The following is an 11050-nucleotide window of genomic DNA, read 5'->3' as shown; positions in this document are numbered from 1 at the left end:
TCAGCTGGCTGGACCGAGGGCACAGAGGGGTGGGGAGCTGGCCAAGGCTTGCTCTCCTAATCCATGCACACAGGCAAGGGGCCAAGGGAAACAAGAAATAGGGCTGGCCATCTCTCTGGGATAAGAGAGGTCAGCCCAGTTAGAAGAGTCTGTGTGGCTGGGAGGGCCTGAGCTACACAAAACACCTCCTTGTCTTTTCCTTTTGGCACAAGCAGGGATTTCCAGAGCCACCAGGAAGACCCATGTCGGGAGAGCCCTCCGCAATGGAAAGGCAAAGCCAGCCACCTCTCTGCACAGAGGACTTGGCTTCTAGCCCAGGGTGCACGAGTTATAACAGAGAAAGTGAGATGGTGGGGTGTGGGTGTGGATGTCCTTGTTAGGGTCTGGAAAAAGTGGGGTGGGGTGTGGGGTGGGTGGGTACTTGACAAGTTGAGATTTAAGAATGTGTTTATTGTTTTTTTTTTTTTTTGTAGAGACAGAGTCTCACTTTATGGCCCTCGGTAGAGTGCTGTGGCCTCACACAGCTCACAGCAACCTCCAACTCCTGGGCTTAAGCGATTCTCTTGCCTCAGCCTCCCGAGTAGCTGGGACTACAGGCGCCCGCCACAACACCCGGCTATTTTTTGGTTGCATTTTGGCCGGGGCCGGGTTTGAACCCGCCACCCTTGGTATATGGGGCCGGCGCCCTACCGACTGAGCCACAGGCGCCGCCCCAGTGTTTATTGTTTTTTAAATCTACCCCCTTTCTTGCATGCAGTCCTGAATCCTCCCAGGTGGAGATGCAGGAAAATGGGAAAATCTGCTTGGTACAGGGAGAAAGGACATGTAGGGCAAGCTGAAAACACAACATTAATATATTTTTTTTTATTAAATCATAGCTGTGTACATTGATATGATCATGGGGCATCATTCACTACACAACATTAATATTAACAATAATAACACTAACAGTTATAGTCCTTGAATCCAACTTCATGGCCAGCCCTGTGTGAAGTACAACATAGTCTATTTTTCAGTCTTGGATGCTACCACATGGAATGGGTTCTGTAATTATCCCAGGGTTTGGCTATAGCAGTTTTCCAACTATAATCTTTTGAAGTGACAAATCCTCATTTCGAGGAGGAGGCAACTGACCTAAAGGGGGCCGGCAAATAAACTCAGCCCTGGCTGACTGAGGTGCCTGGTATCCACCCACTCAGCTTTGAGATGTTTCTGCAATGGGTTCTCATTGCTAAGTGTCATTCCAGTTAATGGTAAAATCCATGGCTACTTCCCAATGATGCATTAAACTATGACTGACTCCTGGATCCTCTGTGGGCGTGGGGAGTAGGCAGTCAGTTGGCATTTTTCTCCAGTTCTTTGAGAACCTTCTCTGCAATGCTCTCTGGGGAGATGATCTCAGTACATAACCAGGGCATCAGAACCAGGAGCATGAGCCAATACTCATGCAGGTTAATGCTATCCTTTATTTACCAAGATTCAGAATCCCAGGAAGACAGGGAGATCATTTTCAAAGCCTGTCTTACTTTGAGAGCATTTCACAGAGTTCTTATACCTTCCCTCAAAGTGACTATCTTTAGCTATATGCTCATCTCTAGCTGAAGAGTCAGTGTTTATTACTTTCCCAAGTTGTGTATTTGGTGTTTTTTTCTTCAGCTCAGGGTCACGATAGCCTTCGCAGTGTCTGAAACAGGAGGATGGATTGATGGATAGCTACTTATATCATTAAGTAACTTTTACAGCTAAGGGGGAGGAGTTGAGGCTGTTTCTCCTCTTACAATTTTGGCTCCTTGAGGCTTGAGTTTGGGTGAAAGATTAATATAGGTGGGGCGCGGTGGCTCACACCTGTAATCCCAACACTCTGGGAGGCCGAGGTAGGAGGATTACTTGAGCTCATGAGTTTGATACCAGCCTGAGCAAGAGCAAGACCCCATCTCTAACAAAAAAGCAAAACAAGAAAACAGCTGGGTGTTGTGGTGGGTACCGTAGTCCCAGCTACTTGGAAAGCTGAGGCAAGAGGATTGCTCAAGCTCAAGAGTTTGAGGTTGCTGTGAGCTATAATACTATGGCACTACCAGGGCAGGAAAGGAAAGTGAGACTCTGTCTCAAAAAAAAAAAAAAAAAAAGAAGAAGAAGAAGAAGAAGATTAATACAAATTGTCTGAATACACTGCTTGGCTGAGTATTCAACGTGTTTTGAAGTTAGTATATCTTTCTTTTTTTTTTTTATTAAGTCATTTGTACATAGATCATGAATACATTTATGCCATTGTGGGATTCAATGTGTTGATTATTTGTACAAATTGGAGTGCTTAAATCCTACTAATCAACATAGCCTTCACCTCACTTACCTAATTACAGCATTACAATATTTGTGTTCTACACCTGATAGATCCAATTTGTACTTGCAATATGCTCCATAGGTGTGGTCCCCCTACTAACCCTCCCTCTATTGACCCACTCCCCTCCCTTCCCCTTGCACTCCCCTTCCCTCCTTCATCCTAGGCTATAGTTGTGTTTCATCTTTCATATGAAAGTGTGAGTGAATATAAATTGGTTTCGTAGTAGTACTGAGTACATTGGATATTTTTTTTCCATTCCTGAGATACTTTACTAAGAAGAATATTTTCCAGCTCCATCCATGTAAACATAAAAGAGGTAAAGTCTCCATTTTTTTAAATGGTGCATAGTATTCCATGGTATACATATACCATAATTTATTAATCCATTCATGGGTTGATGGGCACTTGGGCTTCTTCCATGACTTGGCAATTATGAATCGAGCTGCAAGGAACAATCTGGTGCAAATATCTTTGTTGCCAATAATTTTTGGTCTTTTGGATATACACCTAGAAGAGGAATTGCAGGATTAAACAACAGGTCTACATTTAGATCCCTGAGTGTTCGTCAAACTTCCTTCCAAAAGGAACATACTAGCTTGCATTCCCACCAGCAATGCAGAAGTGTTCCCTTTTCTCCACATCCACGTCAACATCTGTAGTTTTGGGATTTTGTGATGTGGGCTACTCTTACTGGAGTTAGATGGTATCTCAGAGTGGTTTTGGTTTGCATTTCTCTGATGATTAAAGATGGTGAGCATTTTTTCATGTGTCTGTAGACCATGCGCCTGTCTTCTTCAGAGAAGCTTCTGTTCATGTCTCTTGCCCACAATGAAATGGGATCACTTGTTTTTTACTTAGTAATAAGTTTGAGTTCTTTGTGGATTCTGGTTATTAGACCTTTGTCAGAAATATAACTTGCAAAAATCCTCTCCCATTCTGAGGGCTGTCTACTTACTTTACTTACTGTGTTCTTGGTAGTGCAGAAGCTTTTTAGTTTGATCAGAGCCCAGTAATATAGTTTTGATGTTGTTTCAATTGCCCAGGGGGTCCTCTTCATAAAGTATTCTCCCAGGCCCATTTTTTCAAGTGTTTCCCCTGCACGCTCTCCAAGAATTTTTATAGTTTCATGTCTTAAGTTTAAGTCCTTTAGCCATCGAGAGTTAAAAATTAACAATTTTTGTTAAAAAATATGGAATGCTTCATGAATTTGCATGTCATCCTTGCACAGGGACCATGCTAATCTCTGTATCATTCCATTTTTAGTATATGTGCTGCTGAAGAGAGCATGGAGTTAGTGTATCTTAATAAAGGAGGGAGAGGAATTGAGTTCAAATCCTGACTTTGTCTTTACTAGCTGTGCAGCCTTAGGCAGGTCACCTCTTCTTCCCGAGCCTCAGTTTCCTCAGTAGTAGTAGTAAAGAGGAGATAATAATGACACCTATGTCATAGCAGAAAAATGTGAATTCCCTTGCCTGCCACCTAATATTTCCTGAGCTTGTCTCTGTGTTTTCCTTGCTTCATGTGCTTGCAAGTTGTAAACAGTGCCAGATAGGCCTTCAGAGGCCCTGAGATAGCGTAGGGGTTGGTGTCAAGGTTTCCTGACTAAAAAGGAGCTGGAAGCTAATTCAGGTTCTGGAAGGAGGAGCAAGGTAAAACCCTAGAAAGTGGGTCTTTGAACAAGAGTAGGGTTTTTCTTTTCTTTCTTTTTTTTTTTTTTTTGTAGAGACAGAGTCTCACTTTATGGCCCTCGGTAGAGTGCCATGGCAGCACACAGCTCACAGCAACCTCCAACTCCTGGGCTTAAGCGATTCTCTTGCCTCAGCCTCCCGAGTAGCTGGGATTACAGGCGCCCGCCACAACGCCCGGCTATTTTTTTGTTGCAGTTTGGCCGGGGCTGGGTTTGAACCCACCACCCTCGGCATATGGGGCCAGCGCCCTACTCACTGAGCCACAGGGGCCGCCCAAGAGTAGGGTTTTTCTAAGCAGTGCATTCTGCATGTTGTACAGATTGGCAGGCATGAGTGGGTGATGGGTGGTGGGGGTAATAAATCTGCAGGAGGTTTCAGGGGTGTTCAACCTTTTTTTCTGCCACGCATAGGAAGAGTTGTTTTGGGCGATACATTAAATACACAAACACTAACGAAAACTGATGAGCCAAACACAAAGTCCATGCATGCATAATTTTTGCAATATCTGACACCACAGATAATGAGTAAAACAGACCTCAAATAATCTGCTGGCAGCCCGCAAGCTGCAGTACAAAATAGTGATACTGGAGTTTTCCTGCTGGGTTCTTGGTCTTGGGAATTGAAGAATGAAATCACGGACCATGAGTAAGCAAAAGTGGAAGAATTTGTTTGACGCTTCTTCTTTTCTGAGCCCCATTCCCCTGTCCCTGCCTAAAAGCCTTCTGAATCCTATCAATCCCTCCTCCTCTGTGCCAGAGGTTTTGCTTTCTTCTTTCCTTTCTTCTCAGTAAATTTTCTTGCGTTCACTCACTTGTGGTCTGTGAATTCATTAGTTTCTGAGACCAAAGACCCAGCGGGAAAATTCCAGTATCAATAATACAGTGAGGACAGGCATGGCAGCTCACACCGGTAATCCTACCACTGTGGAAGGCAGGAGGATCGCTTAAGTTCAAGGGTTTGAGACCAGCTTGAGCGACAGTGAAACCCTGTCTCTGCTAAAAATACAAAAATTAGCAGGGCTCTATGGTGGGTATCTATATCCCCAGCATCTTGGAAGGCTGAGGCAGGAAAATCGCTTGAGACCAGGATTTGAGTTTGTTGTGAGCTAGGCTGAGGCCCTGGTAGCCGAGCAAGACTGTGCCTCAAAAACAAAAACATAAACAAAAAACAAAAAATAGCTTTTTAGTGAGTTTTTGTATACACTTCAGCAAATCCCCAATTAACATCTTATATGACTATAGAATTATCAAACCCAGGACATGAAGATGAATGTAATACTATTAATCAAAGACCTTATTCAGATATTGCCAATTGCCCCATTAATGTCCCTTTTCTGTTCCAAACACAATCCAGAACTCCATGTGGCATTCAGCAGCCAGTGTCTGTAAGATCCTTTGATTCAGAACAGCTCCTCAGTCTTTTTTTGTCTCTCATAACTTTGACCACCTTTGAAGAGTCCATCCTGCTTAGTTTTGTCTTTCATAACTTTGATACTCTTGAAGAGCACTCACCAATTACTCTATACAATGTCCTTCAACTTTTGTTTGTCTACTATTTTCTTGTGACTAGTATGATGTTAAGCATGTTTGGTGAGCAGGCCACAGAAGTGATGTCATACCCTCCCCAATGTGTCTTATCAGGCAGCACAGATGATGCTGATGTCTCATTACTGGAGATGTTCACTTTTAAAGATGATTTCAGCTAGACAAGGTTGCTGACACTTATAATCCCAGCACTTTGGGAGGCAGAGTATTGCTTAAGGCCAAGAGTTTGAGACCAGCCTGAGCAAGGGCAAGAGCTTGCAGCCCTACAAAAAAATATAAACGTAGGGTGGTGCCTGTGGCTCAAAAGAGTAAGGCGCCGGCCCCATATGCTGGAGGTGGTGGGCAAAAACCAGCCCTGGCCAAAAACTGCAAAAAAACAAAAAACAAAAACGAATGTTGGCTGGGTGAGGTGGCTCATGCTATAATCCTAGCCCTCTGGGAGGATGAGGTGGGTGGATCTCCTGAGCTCAGGAGTTCAAGATAAGCCTGAGCAAGATCAAGACCCCATCTCTATGAAAAATGCAAAAATTATACAAGCATTGTGGCAGGCCCTTGTGGTCCCAGCTACTTGAGAGACTGAGCCAAGAGGATTGTTAGAACCCAAGAGTTTGAGGTTGCTGTCAACTATGATGACATCACAGCATGCTAGCCTGGGCAACAGAGTGAGATTCTGTCTTAAAAAAAAAAAAAAAGGTGGCACCCACCACATGCATTGAGGCTGGTGGGTTCGAACCCAGCCCGGGCCGGCTAAGCAACAATGACAACTGCTCCAAAAAAAAAAAAAAAAAAAATAGCTGGGTGTTGTAGCAGGCACCTGTAGTCCCAGCTACTTGGGAGGCTGAGGCAAGAGAATTGCTTAAGCCCAAGAGTTAGAGGTTGTTGTGATCTGTGATTCCATGGCACTCTACTGAGGGTGATGTACTGAGACTCTGTCTCCAAAAAAAAAGAAAAATTGGCTTGGTGCCCGTAGCAGTGATTAGGGCACTGGCCACATGCACCAAGGGTGGTGGGTTCAAACCTGGCCCAGACCAGCTAAACAACAATGACAACTGCAACCAAAAAATAGCCGGGCATTGTGGCAGACTTCTGTAGTCCCAGCTACTTGGGAGGCTGAGGCAAGAGAATTGCTTAAGCCTAAGCGTTTGAGGTTGCTGTGAGCTGTGACACCACGACACTTTACGGAGGGCGACATAGTGAGACTCTATCTCAAAAGAAAAAAAAAAAAGAACAAAAAACAAAAATTTGTTGGGTGTAGTAACACTTGCCTGTAGTCCCAGCTGCTAGAGAGGCTGAGGCAGAAGGATTACTTGAGCCCAGGAGTTTGAGGTTGCAGTGAATTCTGATGATGCCACTAGACTCTAGCCCTGTCAAGGAAGGAAGAGAAGGGAAGGAAGGAAGGAAGAAAGGAAGGAAGGAAGATTGGTTAAAAATAATGTCTGACAGATTTCACTGTAAAATTCATTTTTCTTTTGTACTTAATTATTATCTTACAGAAAAATACTTTGAGACTATGTAAACACTTTGTTTATGATCATACTTCATCCAATAATTTTAGCATTCATTGATGATTCTTGTCTGCAATATTCATTACCATTGTGTTTACCAACAGGTTATTTTTGATTTCATAACTCCTTCTACATTTACCAGTCGTAATCCAGTGTTAAGGCAGAGCTGTACTTTCTCTTCCATTTACTTGTTTAGTCATTCATTCAATTATTTATTTCAGCATGTACACATGGATATTTATTCTACTGGTTATAATTCATCACTAGCATTATTTATTTTGTTGTTTAAATTGCCCCAGATATGGCCATTGCCAACATATGCAAGTTGGCTCTGTGTCCATTTGAAATACTCGCATTCTATTTTGAGCACATTTTTATTTTGGAGCCAGAGTGTCCTGGTGCCTGACTAGAGTGGTGCCCTGGTCTGGTGCCCTGAATAGAGTGCTATGGCATCATAGCCCACAGCAACCTCAAGTTCTTTGGCTCAAGCAATTCTCTTGCCTCAGTCTTTCTATTTTTTTTCTTGTTATCGTTGAGACAAAGTCTCATTTTGTTGCCCTTGGTAGAGTGCTGTAGCGTCATAGCTCACAGCAACCTCAAACTCTTTGGCTCAAGCGATTTTCTTGAAGCAACCTCCCGAGTAGTTGGGACTACAGGCACCCGCCACAACTCCTGGCTATTTTTTTTTTTTTTTAGCGATGAGTGTCTTACTCTGACTCAGGATGGTTTCAAACCTGTGAGCCCAGGTAATCCACCTGCCTCAGCCTCCCAGAGGGCGGGATTACAGATGTGAGCCACCACGGACTCTTTTTTTTTAAGCACAGGTAGGGTCTCGTTATTGCTCAGGCTGGTCTCAAACTCCTGAGCTCAAGCAATCCACCCACCCTGGCCTCCCAGAATGCTAGGATTACAGGCATGAGTCACTGCAACTGGTCCACTCTCTTTGTTTCTGATACAAAATATTCCAAGCTCACTTTGTAATTTTACTGACCCTGCCCCGGACTCAGTTGTTTCTGCAAAGAACCCCACTTCCTTTTCAAGGAATGGTATTCAGAAACTAAGATCCAGAAGCTGGATGTGTTCATTGCTTACTGGGATGTCATTGCTTCAGAGCCAGGGAATATGAGTTACCAGTTCTGAAGCCATTTTATGGGCATTCTAGGATTGAGAAAGTACATAATACATTATATCTAATGGGAGCTAGGTTTCTCACTGTCAAGAAAGCAACGGCACATAAAGGAGGAAGGGTAAAATAAACACTGTTATTAGAATAGAATCAGAGGTATCACCATGAACTCGTGGTTTTTAATATATATATTATATATAATATATATAATGTCAACAGGTTGACAGATATAGAAATAAATAGAACCTGGCAATTCTACTCCTAGACTTATGCCCGGCAGAAATGCTAAATAGCTCCTGCAGAATCAAAATCAGATAATGCAAAAGGGTGTGGTATAGACTTTGTTTAGTTTTCCATTGGAAGAAAATTTGTTCTACAGTGTCCTCTTTGGATCAAAAATAATCTCATATACTCCTTTGTAATTCATCAATAGTAACGTATTCAGCATTTTGTGAAGAGACGAAGACAGAGCGGTTGCGGCCGCGTTGTCGACCTCGAGCTGTACTTGGCTTCTTCACGTAGTCTCCTAGTCAGGATCGAATCTCTTCTCCCTCCCCCCTCCTGTGAGATTTTTTTGATCTTCAGCTACATTATTTCGCTTTGTGAAGAACCTTATCATCAAACGCAATGGCTAGCAATGTTACCAACAAGACAGACCCTCGCTCCATGCACTCCCATGTATTCATTGGGAATCTCAACACTCTTGTGGTGAAGAAGTCTGATGTGGAAGCAATTTTCTCGAAATATGGCAAAATTGTGGGCTGCTGTGTTCACAAGGGCTTTGCCTTTGTTCAGTATGTTAATGAGAGAAATGCCCGGGCTGCTGTAGCAGGAGAGGATGGCAGAATGATTGCTGGCCAAGTTTTAGATACTAATCTGGCTGCAGAGCCGAAAGTGAATCGAGGAAAAGCAGGTGTGAAATGATCTGCAGCAGAGATGTACGGCTCCTCTTTTGACTTGGACTATGACTTTCAACAGGATTATTCTGACAGGATGTACAGTTACCCAGCCCGTGTTCCTCCTCCTCCTCCTATTGCTCGGGCTGTGGTGCCCTCAAAACACCAGTGTGTATCAGGAAACACCTCACAAGGGGGAAAAGTGGCTTCAATTCTAAGAGTGGACAGCAAGGTTCTTCTTCTAAGTCTGTAAAGTTGAAACGAGATGACCGTACCAGAATGTTTATTGCAGCCCAATTCATAATAGCTAAGTCATGGAAAAAGCCCAAGTGCCCATCGATCCACGAATGGATTAATAAATTGTGGTATATGTATACCATGGAATACTATGCAGCCTTAAAGAAAGATGAAGACTTTACCTCTTTCATGTTTACATGGATGGAGCTGGAACATATTCTTCTTAGTAAAGTATCCCAAGAATGGAAGAAAAAGTACCCAATGTACACAGCCCTACTATGAAACTAATTTGGGACTCTCACATGAAAGCTATAACCCAGCTACAACTTAACAATAGGGGGAAGTGGGAAGGGGGGGGTGGGTGGAGGGAGGGGGATCGGTGGGATCACACCTGTGGTGCATCTTACAGGGGTATTTGCGAAACTTGGTAAATGTAGAATGTAAATGTTTTGGCACAGTAACTGAGATAACGCCGGAAAGGCTATGTTAACCACTGTGATAAAAATGTGTCAAATGGTCTATGAAGCAAGTGTATGATGCCCCATGATCATATCAATGTATACAGTTATGATTTAATAAAAAAAAAGGAAAAAAAATAAAAAAAAAAGAAGGAATTGACCCAGATAAAACAAAAAGTGGATTCTTTACTGGAAAACCTGGAAAAAATTGAAAAGGAGCAGAGCGACCAAGCAGCAGTAGAGCTGAAGAATGATGCATCAGAAGAGGAGCAGAGCAGCAGCTCCCTGAAGAAAGATGAGACTACTGTGAAGATGGAGTCTGAGGGGTGCTGATGACTCTGCTGAGGAGGAGGACCTACTGGATGATGATGATAATGAAGATGGGGGGAAACCAGCTGGAGCTGATCAAGGATGATGAAAAAGAGCCTGAGGAAGGAGAGGATGACAGAGACAGTGCCAATGGTGAGGATGACTCCTAAGCACATAGTGGGGTTTAGAAATCTTATCCCATTATGTCTTTACCTTGGCGCTGGTGTAAATCAAAATTCTCACCAGATCCTCTCCCCCTAGTATCTTCACCACATGCTCACTGTTGTCCCCAGCCTTGTCCTTCCCATGTTCATTAATTCAGATTGCCCTGTGCCTAGTCCCATTTTCACTTTCTTTGATTCCTAGTAGTTTTGTTAAGTCTTACCCTGTAATGTTTTGCTTTTAATTTTGATACCTCTTTATGACTTAACAATAAAAAGGATGTATGGTTTAAAAAAAAATAGTAACATATTCAAACAAATCTGTTTATTTCTGGCACCTCTCTTTTTATAAGGCAAAGTGACAAATCTTTTGTGATTTTTCTGGGTTTTCTGGGAAAGCTCACTTATCATTAGTTTTATTTTATTTCACATTTAGGACTTACTTGCGAAATGCAAAAATCAAAAATTATCAGGCAATTTGAACACTTAAAGGTAGAATCATGAGTGCCTGAGAAATAATACTTGTCTACCCATTTGAAAGAGATAGTAACACATTAAAAAAAAAACACCCAGAAAATATGACTGTAAAGAATTTTAGCTTTCTCCTAAGTATGAAATCTTGGTTTTTTAAATAATGAAGGGTATAAGAAAATCAAGATAATTATTGTGGTAAAACAGAATCTTTGCTAGCTAGGCAGATTACAGAGAAAAAAATAACCTTTTGCACTGTAGGAGAAGACAGCAAATAATAAACTAAGGTAACAAGGATGTCAACATTAAGCAAA

At 42.6% G+C, this 11050-nt stretch overlaps 1 non-coding gene and 1 pseudogene across 1 annotated transcript; one reads left to right on the top strand and one right to left on the bottom strand.

Moving 5' to 3' along the window:
- Window positions 1-3524: 3524 nt before the first annotated feature.
- Window positions 3525-3628, bottom strand: LOC128582758 (U6 spliceosomal RNA). The gene has a single exon (XR_008379203.1). It is a non-coding gene; the product is annotated as a U6 spliceosomal RNA (small nuclear RNA).
- Window positions 3629-8749: 5121 nt separating this feature from the next.
- Window positions 8750-10274, top strand: LOC128580551 (heterogeneous nuclear ribonucleoprotein C-like; annotated as a pseudogene).
- Window positions 10275-11050: the final 776 nt, after the last annotated feature.

This window comes from Nycticebus coucang, chromosome 3, assembly GCF_027406575.1.
Source record: "Nycticebus coucang isolate mNycCou1 chromosome 3, mNycCou1.pri, whole genome shotgun sequence".
NCBI classification, from domain to species: Eukaryota; Metazoa; Chordata; class Mammalia; order Primates; family Lorisidae; genus Nycticebus; species Nycticebus coucang.
The sequence above is the reverse complement of the archived record's forward strand: the minus strand, read 5'-3'. Positions and strand labels throughout refer to the sequence as shown.